The sequence below is a fragment of the Maylandia zebra genome, linkage group LG20, assembly GCF_041146795.1.
Source record: "Maylandia zebra isolate NMK-2024a linkage group LG20, Mzebra_GT3a, whole genome shotgun sequence".
In the NCBI taxonomy this organism is placed as follows: Eukaryota; Metazoa; Chordata; class Actinopteri; order Cichliformes; family Cichlidae; genus Maylandia; species Maylandia zebra.
This window is the reverse complement of record NC_135186.1, coordinates 25479030-25492303: the sequence shown is the minus strand read 5'-3', so window position 1 is coordinate 25492303 and position 13274 is coordinate 25479030.

The window sequence follows — 13274 nt, the reverse complement described above, 5'->3', positions numbered from 1 at the left end:
GCAAAGACTCACAGCCTTGGCCAGCCGCTTGAGGAGGTACACCAGAGAGATAGAAGGCAGGAGAATAAACCAGCTGTTCTCCACAGAACCAGCAAAGGTGTACTCTCAGTGGCAAGGGAACAATAAGAGAACAGCACCACCAAGGCTGGAGACGGAGCAATACTGGAAGAGCATATGGGAGAAGGATGCAACCCATAACGGCAATGCTCAGTGGCTAGAGGATCTGAGGGCAGACCACAGCGACCTCCCTGAACAGGGTCCAGTAACCATCACAGTGGCAGATATCCAAGAAAGGGTCTCCAGTATGAAGAGTTGGACAGCACCAGGGCCCGACATGGTTCACGCCTATTGGCTGAAGAAGCTGACTGCACTCCACGAGCGTCTGGCAGCACAAATGAACCAGCTGCTAGTTAACGAGAGACACCCGGAATGGCTAACTGAAGGCCGGACGGTCCTGATCCCCAAGGACCCCAAGAAGGGACCGGTCCCCTCCAACTACCGACCAATAACCTGCCTCAGTACTACATGGAAGCTCCTGTCAGGCATCATATCGGCTAAGATGAACAGGCACATGGGTCAATACATGAGCGGGACACAGAAAGGAATTGGCAAGAATACCAGAGGCGCAAAACACCAGCTACTGGTAGACAGAACAATCAGCCGAGACTGCAAGACCAGACTGACCAACCTGTGCACTGCCTGGATTGATTACAAGAAGGCCTATGACTCAATGCCCCACAGCTGGATACTGGAATGCCTAGAATTGTACAAGATCAATGGGACCCTAAGAGCCTTCATCAGGAACTCAATGGGGATGTGGCGTACAACACTAGAGGCCAACTCCAAGCCCATAGCACAAGTCACCATCAAGTGCGGGATCTACCAAGGAGATGCTCTGTACCCACTGCTGTTCTGCATAGGCCTGAACCCCCTCAGTGAGATCATTAACAAGACTGGCTACGGATACCGACTACGGAACGGAGCAGTTGTCAGCCACTTCCTGTACATGGATGACATCAAGCTGTATGCCAAGAGTGAACGAGACATCGATTCACTGATCCACACTACCAGGCTATACAGCAATGACATTGGAATGTCGTTCGGACTGGAGAAGTGTAGTCGAATGGTAACAAAGAGAGGGAAGGTAGTCAGAACTGAGGGGATTGAACTACCAGAAGGCAACATTGCAGACATAGAGGACAGTTACAAGTACTTGGGGATCCCGCAGGCGAATGGGAACCATGAAGAGGCCGCTAGAAAAGCTGCAACCACCAAGTACCTGCAGAGGGTCAGGCAAGTCCTGAGGAGTCAGCTGAATGGTAAGAACAAGATCCGGGCCATCAACACGTACGCCCTGCCCGTGATCAGGTACCCTGCTGGGGTAATAGGCTGGCCAAAGGAGGAGATAGAAGCCACTGACATAAAGACAAGAAAGCTCCTTACCATGCATGGAGGGTTTCACCCCAAGTCCAGCACCCTGAGGCTGTACGCTAAGCGGAAGGAAGGGGGCCGGGGACTGGTGAGTGTCAGCACCACAGTCCAGGATGAGACAACGAACATCCAAGAATACATTGGGAAGATGGCCCCAACTGACCGAGTGCTCAGTGAATACCTCAGGCAGCAGAAACCCAAGAAAGAGGAGGGAGACGAGGAACCATCATGGAAGGACAGGGCCCTGCACGGTATGTACCACCGGCAGATAGAGGAGGTGGCTGATATCCAGAAATCCTACCAGTGGCTGGACAAAGCTGGACTGAAAGACAGCACAGAGGCACTAATCATGGCAGCACAAGAACAAGCTCTGAGCACAAGATCCATAGAGGCTGGGGTCTATCACACCAGGCAAGACCCCAGGTGCAGGCTGTGTAAAGATGCCCCAGAGACAATCCAGCACATAACAGCAGGGTGCAAGATGCTAGCAGGCAAGGCATACATGGAACGCCATAACCAAGTGGCCGACATAGTGTACAGGAACATCTGTGCCGAGTATAACCTGGAAGTCCGCCCCCAAGGGTGGTGGAGAATGACCGAGCTAAGATCCTGTGGGACTTCCAGATACAGACGGACAAAATGGTGGTGGCTAACCAACCGGACATAGTGGTGGTAGACAAACAGAAGAAGACGGCCGTAGTGATCGATGTAGCGGTTCCGAATGACAGCAATATCAGGAAGAAGGAACACGAGAAGCTGGAGAAATACCAAGGGCTCAGAGAAGAGCTTGAGAGGATGTGGAGGGTGAAGGTAACAGTGGTCCCCGTGGTAATCGGAGCACTAGGTGCGGTGACTCCCAAACTAGGCGAGTGGCTCCAGCAGATCCCGGGAACAACATCGGAGATCTCTGTCCAGAAGAGCGCAGTCCTGGGAACAGCTAAGATACTGCGCAGGACCCTCAAGCTCCCACGCCTCTGGTAGAGGACCCGAGCTTGAAGGATAAACCGCCCGCAGGGGCATGCTGGGTGTTATACATACACACACATATATATATATATATATATATATACACATACATATATATATACATATACTGTATATACATATGCTGTGATGCAGCTATTCCCCAACTCTCTGTGATTGGTACTTGTAGCCATTGATCAGTGGTCTTTGATTAATGGGCTTTGATCAGTAGTTGTTGATCAATGGTCATGAGAATTTGCATATTAATGATCAAGGAACTGACCTCACAGCCCATTGTTCATACAGTGGTGTTGGTTTCAGTCATTGTGCAAATGTACTGTTTATAGGTTTGGGGAAACCTGCAGTCAGCTGAGACTGAAGAAGTCTCCCACTGAAAACGCCACGTTCAGATGAACAGAATCAACCTTCTGAGATTTACTTACCTGGATGATTGAGCATGCATCAATACACGGTTAAGAATATTTTGATTACGAACAGCTGTTAAAAAAAACTAGTCACTGTCAGATGTAACACTGTATCTATCAAAATGATCATGCACAAGTGTGCATCAGGAAGCACACTCTTAATGAAGGCTGCCCATTCCCCGTGCTGGGAATGATGAGGAGAGGGCAGGGTGTTAAAAAACAAATTTTTAAGCATTTTATGCCATGTGGATTATTAATAATTAAATGAAAATGAGGAAGATAATGCACCCTCACTTTTGATACTGTAGATAAACCTAACCCTTACAGAATTAATTGTAGAATTCAGTATACTGAAAAGTGAGCGCTAAAATGGGAGCAGAAAATTGTCAGTTTAGGTCACAGGTTCAGCAAGTGTCTACATGTGTTTAGAGCTCCACCGAGCATCCTGGAGCTCTATCAGAGTGACCATCAGATTTTTGGTCACCTCCCCGACAAAGGCCCTTCGACCCCATTCACTCAGACTGACTGGGTGGCCAGATCTAGAAAGGTGGTTTCCAAACTTTTTGCTCATTTGCTGAGCAGATCCCTTTTTCTTTTCATTCTTGCCACCACGATGCATTCTTCTTCCGCATGGGGAAAAACAGAAGAAAGAAAAAAAGAAAAAGAAATAAAGATCTGTGTCCAATACTGGATGATCTCATACTGCTGCCACCAATTGTCAGGGACCAAGCAGTAAAGCATAAAGGACACAGGTGTTTTAATTCAAAAAGGGTGTTTTATTGACCCAAAAATATGAAAATATATTTCACAAAGCCAAAACTTAAACAGGCAGCCCAATAAAAGCGGTCAACTCAATAGACTAAACTCAAGAGAATTATTACCAAAACCTCAAACAAACATAAGATAAACTGACCTGCTGAAATGACACAGGGGGGAACTTAAATACTGGTTTAGCTAAACCAAATGACACACACGGGGAAAACAAGATGGCTGCCATATAACCAACTAATACAAAACTATTAAATAAACATGAAACACCCCCCAGGCGATGAAGCATGTGGTGCTATCCAATTAGGCTGTCTGTGGTACTTCAGGTCTCCCAGCCCTTTGCAACAACTTTCGCCAGACAGGAGAAGAAGCCAACCCCCAGGTAACTCAAACAAAGAAAGATGTATTAATATAACATAAAACAGAACTTTGACCTTGCAAGGTTAATATGTGTGCACGCCATATAAACAGTGGATGGTGTGATGGAAAAATACACACATTTAATAAAGAAACAATATTGAACAATAAGTATAATATTTTAAAGTAGTGACTGTAAATTAAACTAAAGTGAATCAACTGGTGGTGAGGTGTGGAGCTTACCATGTGTTGCATGCCATCACAGTGGGAGAGAAACATGTATGTAAAAAGTTGACTCATCCGGATAATCTCTGAGTTTCCTTCCACACTGCTGTGGAAGATGTGTAGGAGGGCTCCATGCAAATTGGCTAAGATTGCATTATTGCCATCTTATGTGTGAGACCTTGATGGAGTTCATAGCTTCTAGAGGGGAATCCCTTGCCTTTGACAGGGGTTATTATTTTTTACTAAAGGCCTTTACCTTTGTGAGCAAGACAGTGCTAAACCACATACTGCATTTATCAAAACTAAAGAACTTGGACTGCTGAGCAGCATTTCAGTTTCGGTTGTATTCACATTTTACACATAGTCTTTCTATTAGTAGTTACCAAATACAGTATTTAAATATAGTTTTTTTCAGAGTTCAGTTTGAATAAGATGTACAACTTATGATAAAAAGTCCTTTGACCTGACATTATAACTAATGTGCTTAAATTGAATTAAACAAAATACAGCCTTATAAATAAACACCAAGCAATGTTGTTGTCTTCTTTTAGCTAAGCAGATCCATCCCGCTTTTTTCACACAAGACATTAACTTCTGCTGAACCTCAAATAGCTGTTTAGCTAACCAGATATGTTTTACCCCTCACCTGCTTCCACCACCCACTGATGTTCAAGGAGATTTGAATATCAGTGGGTGACCAGTCTTTGTACAAAGGTAACTATGTACAGTCTGTTTATTGAGGGAAAATATTTTATCCCACAGACACTGCTCTACATTGATATATGTTATAAAAGACACATCACATAGATAAGACTTACTAAATCAACAAAAAATAAACCCTAACCCTCAGCAACAAAGAAAATAAAATTCAGAGAATTGATTAAAAGGAGAAATACAAGGCTTCCAGTATGTGGGTTCAAGATTAATTTGCCATATTTATTGCTGCTATCCATAGTGCTCTATAATAGGAGTTATTCATTAGAAATGGAGTCTGGGTTAGAGTTGGGTAGACAGTATGCTAATTGGCTAGAGATGGTATAATTTGAATTTCACATCAAAGCAGAAAAACACATTTCAACATGTTTTTTCTTTGCCATTCCATCACTTATTTATATTTGGATAGGAAATGGAATTAGGTACACCAGGTTCTTAAAATATGTGGACTGTAAATGGAAATGGAGTATATAAGTCAAAACTGAATTTTAATGAGCCTGAAAATCAATAACTGATATGATCACTTTCATTCTTCAACAGAGTCTAAACTCTGTTAGGCAAGCTTGCTTATTTTTTAAGCAGCAGAAATAGATTTCCCGTCTTCTTGAAGGACATTTCAAAGCAAGTTTTGGATGCTGATAAGAGATTTCCACACTGCTTCAATAATGTTTAGGACTGGCTTCATGGGAGGCCAATCTATCACCGATAGTGCGTCACTGTGTTTTTCCACGTATGCTTTTACTACATCAGGAGCGTATTTGGGACGATTGTCTATTGTTGCCAGTCAGACACTTTCAGGGTGATATTGCATGGTGGATCAAACCTCACTTCACTTTTCTATGGCCATAACTCTGTCAGTTTTGGCAAGATCCCCAACACCACATGTTGCCACTGATTTTTCAGTGAGTTTGACATCTTTGGGTTACATTTGGTGGCTTTTTTATGTTTGATTGATTCATTGGTCAGTGTTCAGAGTTCATATCCTGCTTCCGTGAGTCTGCTTTTGGGTCCAATCTCCAACCTACCACACAGACGTTAGTGACACTTAGAAAGCCTGGAGAACTACTGGTTAAGACAGCTATAAAAATGACAAGTTTGGCTCCTTAGAAGCAAAATATAAAGAAAGAAGTGGACGCTTGAAACTTTTGCACTGCCCTGTATGCGTGCGCTGTTAGCCTGTTTTCTCCAAAACATTAGATAATGTGAATGAAAAATTTGCAGGATTTTCCAGCCTCATTTCTCAACTATCAATAGAAGAGCCTGAAAAGGACAGTTTTGATGAGGTATTTAAAATCTTTGACTAATCTGCATGTTGGTCAAGGTATTGCAACATGAGTAATGAGTTCAATCTAACTAGTGACAGAGAAGCTAATAATTTACCTGACAAACTGACTTAAAGTAAAGTAAATGCTTGTGTCATCCTCCATCTGCACACCCTACACTGGACTCCTGCTGCATGATGAATTAGTTCACTGGTTTGTTTGCAATATGTGTAAATGCATGCAGGATTTTCATGACAGACAGAAAAAAAAGAGTAACAAAGTAAGTTTGTTTTGTTTTTTTTAAAAGAAAGCCAATTGTGGTTCTCCAGCCTGGGTCTGCTGTGTATTATCCTTGGTATGAAGTGACTATAACCTTTGTAGGATAAGGGGCTTCTTTTGGGTCTGCTAAACTCAGCTGTACCTCATTCTGACAAATACAAATATGCAGAGCTTTTGTTCCCTGACATTGCAGAGAAATAATGGCATTTGCATTGATTTTGAAATATTTTCCATCTTAGATTCTTTTTCTGTCAAACATTTTAATTCTTGCTTTGATGTTGATCTCGTCTGTAATGAACACAAGACATATTGGTGGTGTTTGAGTTTCTGAGCTTCTGGCTGTGGGAGTTCCAGGGCCAGAGGTGACAATTAAGCTGAAGTACATGATTTTTTTTTTTTGTCATCCTTTTGATCCTCTGATCACCGGGGTCTGAAGCAGTGGCCTCTTCTGCTCTTTTGCTTCGGATTATCTGCACTACTTGGTTTTTCTTATTAGATACTTTACAAGCATGTCTTATAAGCATATTTTCTGTAATAAAAATCATTCATCTGTAAATATATGGATCTGCGTTAATGTAATGGTTCAGCTGTATATCAAGAGTCCTTGACACTGCACTGAAAGCAGGAAGCAAACGTTCCTGTTGAACTAATGAGTCACATGATGTAACATGTAATCTCCTTGTGGCAAGTGGAAAGAAATCCCATGATCATCTTACCGTTTTCAGTTAATCAAGATTGGGTTTTTATGTCTGTGAGAGAGCTAGTACGATAGTCCCACTGCATGGCCATCTATCTTTTCAGCAGTATGCAGCCTCATATTCCCATAAACACACAGCTATGTGGCAGATAGTGCATGAGGACTTGTCATTTATATTATGTTGTTCCACCTCTTACTATAACACCTAGTGCCAACATACTAGCTTATGTTGTAATATAGGAAGCACAGCCTGAAGCCTAGATTACAGAATACTTTATTGGCAGTACGTTATTACACAAAGTTATACTAAGTATATGCAACTCTTCATTAGTTCTCTCTCATGTTAAGGCTCCTGTCTTGTGGTTATATGCAACTTAGCACAAAAACTAAGGTAATTTGTGTTTGGTCGATTATTTCCCCTTAAATTGCTTCACATTTGTAAGGAAAATGTCTTTGTGGGTTGAGCAGCAGACTTGAGTATGTCGATTGTGACCATGACAAACTTATCAAATCTTTTCTGTTAATGCCAAACAGCCTATTATGCTGTTGACTCTTGTTTGGTGTTGTTTATTGGATGATTGAATAGGAAGAAACAAGAAATGTTGGCAGTTAGTCTAACTGTAACATGTGGAAGAACCAGCACCTCTTTTTGCAGATAACAAGCTTGGTCAAATATTCCAGTGGGATACCATAATATTCTTCAACCAGTATTTTCTCAAGTCTGCCAATGTGGTTGTGTTGGTCACTCTGGCATGAACAGCAAACCTAAGCTGATCCCACAATTATTCAATGGGAGTAAGGTTAGGACTGCATGCAGGTCATTCCTTCCTGTCCACTCCCAAATTCTGGAGTTAGTCTCTGATAAACCTGCAATGTGGGGGTGAGAGTAATCATCTTGGAAGATAGTTTGGTCCCAGACTGCAGTGACATGGGATTGCTACTGGTTGAAGAATTTCATCTGTATTGAGATTTACTCCAGTGATTATTGGATTATTTAAAAGAAATAAAAAGTCTTTCAATGAATATAAGATTTATTGCCAAGGTAAATTGTTATAACAAAGAAATAATTGACCAAAGACAAATTTCCATACTTTTTGTGCAAAGTATTATAAAACTCCTCTGGCCACCTGCTCTCTACATGTCTGATCAGATTTTCTATTCCCAGTCTGTTCCTATTCCCAGAGCCATTACAGCACTTCATCCCAGCTGAAAACAAAGATGACCTTCAACCATGCCAGATGCTCGTACTTGAACTGTGCTTTTAGTAGACACATACATATGTATTAATCGGTCTGTGTACAGTACTACCCATACACAATCCCACCCAATTAAAGAATTATTTAAAGCACACATTAATGAAGCACATTATTCTGTGGACACTTTAACATTACACTGGTTCAATTAGAAAGTAAACTGTGTTTCCCCAGAAAGTAAATCAGAGTCAGCAGATCTTTCCTGTTTCTATAAGAAGAAATTCTTTGTCAGACTCTAAGAAGTAGTTCCTATCCTTTCACTGTGACTAAACAACATCAGCGTTACTCATGTTGTACTTCTGTCAAGGCTGTCCAGCTCATTTAGCAGAAAGGAAAAGTGGGATTGTATAAACTGAGGAATGAATCATGGGTAATAATTTATTACCTGGTTTCAGTACCAGTCTTTAAATAAAGCTAACAGAACATGCATCTCCTACCTACTATGTCTAGTGGAAGAAACATTAACAAAGTAGAGTGTATGTTGTTTTGCTGTCTTATAAAAGAGCCTAATGATGCTAAATGAAAGATGTCATGTGAAGGAGATGTCAAATATATTTTGAGGCTCTGGATGTTGGGTTGTGAGTCATGTAAGACTGTTGCACTAGGAGGAAATTAGAAATCTCAGTGCAGTTGTATATTAAGACTTTCATTGCCTGGAATATTCTGAAAGGTGCTCTTGAAAGCAATTTGTTAAATTACCCTCGTAAATTGAAAAAGAGCTACAATACTAAAGCTACTCTGCAGAGTAATTTCCAGTGTGGGTCATAAAGTTATGCACTGCAGGTCTGTTTACGGCTTTGTTTTTCTAACTACATTTCTGTTAACTCATTAACTTACATGCCTGGCACTTGTTTTTTTTTTTCGTTTTTTTTTTCTTTTTTTTGCCTGTCCCGTTTGGCTCTTTTGCCATCAGAATTATTGTCTAAAGGCAAAGAAAGATGCCCAACGGATTTACTTTACCAAATTGACCATCCCAGCCTTGCCATAATGGTCCATTTGATTCACCTTTTATTGTTTATTTTATTTTCACTTGCTGAATACGGGACAGACTTGACTGGGGAAAAGAAGGGGAGAAAGAAAGAGGGAAAGAGAAACAGCTGAGAAGAGGGACAGGGGAGAAGGGCAAAAAACAAAAACCAACAGAACGGGCAGAAAAAAAAAAAAAGAAAAAGAAAATGCATATATCGATCACCTGGGTCACCTGTTGAGAAAGAAAAAAGAAAACAAGAAGAAGAGAACAAGAGTAATAGAATAAACAACATCACAATTAGTGTTGGTCAAGTTACTTGAAAAAAGTAATCAGTAACTAATTACTGATTACTTCCCCAAAAAAGCAATCCCGTTACTTTACTGATTACTTATTTTCAAAAGTAAATAATTACTTAGTTACTTAGTTACTTAGTTACTTTTTAAAAACACGATTTACAACCTGAAGAGGTGATAAAGCGATAGATCTTTCAGCCCAATTCTATTTTTTCTACATAATCCATCATACAAAATGTAATCAAATGGAAAAGTGTCTTTTTTTTAACTTGTTTTATCAGTTTTAATCTTTTAACTTTATGCACCAAGCAAAAATTTAATTATATGCAACATTCTCTGACTTGAATAAATTAGTTTAACATTTAAACCTATTTTCTACACATTCCAGCCGATAAAATAAAATATTTTTTGTGTTTACACTCACTCTTTCAAATAGATGCAAGTAAAACACAGCAGAAAATAAATAAAGTCAAAGACTCAGCGGTCCTGTTGCTCTATTTTCACCTGTAAAGCAGGACTGCGGTAGGCGGAGGTTTACCCTGGTGCAGGTGTGCCGCGGTCAGTGGAAGAATCCGCCAGTTTCTCTGTGAGTTTCCCATTTTTTTTTTTTATTTATTTTTTTTTTGCCTGTCCCGTTTGGCTCTTTTGCCATCAGAATTGTTGTCTAAAGGCAAAGAAAGATGCCCAACGGATTTACTTTACCAAATTGACCATCCCAGCCTTGCCGTAATGGTCCATTTGGTTCACCTTTTATTGTTTATTTTATTTTCATTTACTGAATACGGGATAGACTTGACTGGGGGAAAGAAGGGGAGAAAGAAAGAGGGGAAGAGAAACAGCTGAGAAGAGGGACGGGGGAGAAGGGCAAAAGACAAAAACCAACAGAACGGGCAGAGAAGAAAAAAATGCATTATGTTGTTGCACACTCGGTGCTTGCTTGGAAGTTTAGGGGTTTTTTTCACTGTAAAAAGTTTTCTTCTCACGCACAACAGACGCTAATGTTTTTGTCACTTTTTATGGAATCAAACTCAAAATAAGGTCAGTACTTCCACGCTTTAAACGCTGCACGCTCATACTCTCTCCCACAATCGATATGTGATCCATTGTTGATCTGCACACAGCTGTTGTCACCAACGGTGCACTCGCTTACATCACTGTCATGAGACGTTCTCGCAAAAAAATCACGGTTTTAGTAACGCAGTAACGCAGCGTTCCTACGGGAAAGTAACGGTAATCTAATTACCGATTTTGCAATAGTAATCTCTTACTTTACTCGTTACTTGAAAAAAGTAATCAGATTACAGTAACGCGTTACTTGTAACGCGTTACTGCCCATCTCTGATCACAATGATATATGGGAATATGACAGAGGGGCCGATGGCGCGATATGGCAGCCTCGCTTCTGTCAGTCTGCCCCAGGGCAGCTGTGGCTACAACCGTAGCTTGCCTCCACCAGTGTGTGAATGTGAGAGTGAATGAATAGTGGCATTGTGAAGCGCTTTGGGTGCCTTGAAAAGCGCTATATAAATCCAATCCATTATTATTATTATTATTAAATACTAAAAATTAAACATTATTGTGCAGCACATAAGATCAACAGATCTTATGTGAGGTAGGAGGTAGGAGCCAAAAAGGGTGTAGTTTGTGGGTGTGATCACCCGTGTGTACACCTGTGAGCATGGACGCGCTTGTTTTTTTAAAAGGTTCCTTCATGTAATGATCTGCTAGAGGGTGTGGGGGGGCCACAGCCCCGTCCTCCAGGGCATGAAGCAGGTATGGAGGAGATCAAAACTCCAGACATCCAGAGGCCCCCAGAACACAAGAGACCAAGGAAGACCAACAGAGGGGCAACCGCGCCACTGTCCCAGAAAGAGCTGAGGAGAGTCCCAGATGAGGGCTCACTCAGCAGCCGCGGAGCAGAAGCCAGGGGGAGTTGCAGTGACGCGCCCGTGAGCTCCGCCGGCAGCCAGCCGTGCCTGAGTGACCGAGCCCCAGGCCTAGAGGCCGGGGGCACCCCACCTCCGAAGTGGCCCGAGCAAGCCCCAGGCTCCAGGCCCCGATAAGCGGCCGCCAAGGAGTGAGCCGGTGTGTACCTGGACGCCCATCCCCAGACACAAAGAACCACCAACGCACCGATGTCTGAGGGAGTCCGCCACTGGCAGGGGAAGTGGTGGTGGGGGGAGATAGGCCTCCAAACCTTGGACGGCCTGAGATGTCCCCAGAGAGGTGGCGCCTGACACCCAACCTGACATATAGACACAGACATACAGGCACACACAGAAACAAACATCCATTCCCACCCTCATGCTCTCATATGCACTTACTCCACACTCAACCAACGTGGAGACAGACATAAAGAGACGCTGTACACACGATCACACTCCCCAAGCGTACTCTACGAACCGGGTCTAGGTACCCTTGCCCCTGGAGGGGGGAACTGCACCCAGACCCAGGTGGTGTTACCCTTTTCCCTGCGGTGGGGAGAGGCAGACCGCCCCGACTCCGCAGCAGCAGGGAGGCCCCACACTCCAGACCGCAGTCGGACGGCCAACTCCTCCTCCTAGCCCCCCCGCTCCAGCAGGCCGCAGAGAATGGGGGTGAGAGAAGACTCCAAACCTCCCTCCACCCGCTCATTGTAGTGTTGATGCATGTGTGTTCTAAGGTGCATTTAAAACCCAGGAGGGCATGGAGCTACCTGCCAGAGAGCAGCAGGTAAGCGCATAGTCCCTCCTGCTAGCCCTCAATGTCTACGTGTATTTAAAATTGAGAGGTGGGCAACGACGCCAGGGGTGAGGTTGTACACCCTGATGGTAATTTGGATTCCGTGTATCGTGCCCACCCCCAAGATCCTATATGTATGTGTAATGAGAGTGTGAGTAATGTGAATGTCTAAGTTGTGGGATAAAATTGAGGCAGAGGCAGCCAGAAGGGGACGGGGGGGGTAGCCTCGTCTGCACCCTGGTGACATACCCCTACTCCAAGGCCCTGCATGTGTGGGTGGTTGTGGTGAAGCGGGAAGAGAGAGGCAGCTGGAGATGGGGAGGGAAGGAAGGGAGGGGCAAGTGACCCCTCCCTGGGGCCAGCTCCCCCGCTGACCCCAGTAGGCACCCCCATACTCCGCGACCCGCCAGGGAAAGGGGGCCCAGGCCCATCCAGACCGAGGCCCAGTGCAGCAGCGCCCCCCGGCCACACAGAGCCCGGGACAGTCCACCCAACCCCACCACAGAGAAAACTGCACCCACCCCACCATCCACTCATCTTCCAGACTACATAAGACAATAGACACCCAGGCTGAGATGTTCCTCCACCTCTCCTGTATCTCCCCCTCCTGCAGAGAGAGTTCCTGAAGAGTGGAAAGCTCCTGCAAGATGTGGCAATCTCCCCCACCAGTTGAAGAGCCCCCCGGGTGGCTCGACGCACCGGCGGCACCCTGCGCCAGGGCTGGGCCCCCATGCACCCACCCGCCCACAACCCCGGCAACACACCAACCAGGACCCAAGCCCCCGAGGCCCGGCAAGGGCCCCAGCCCAGAGACGGAGTGCCCCCAGAACCTCACGCCCATCCCGGACCCACCCAGGAGCAGCCAATGCCTGGCACTTGTTGAGGTTAGTTGACCCAGCAGACGACATGGTTCGAT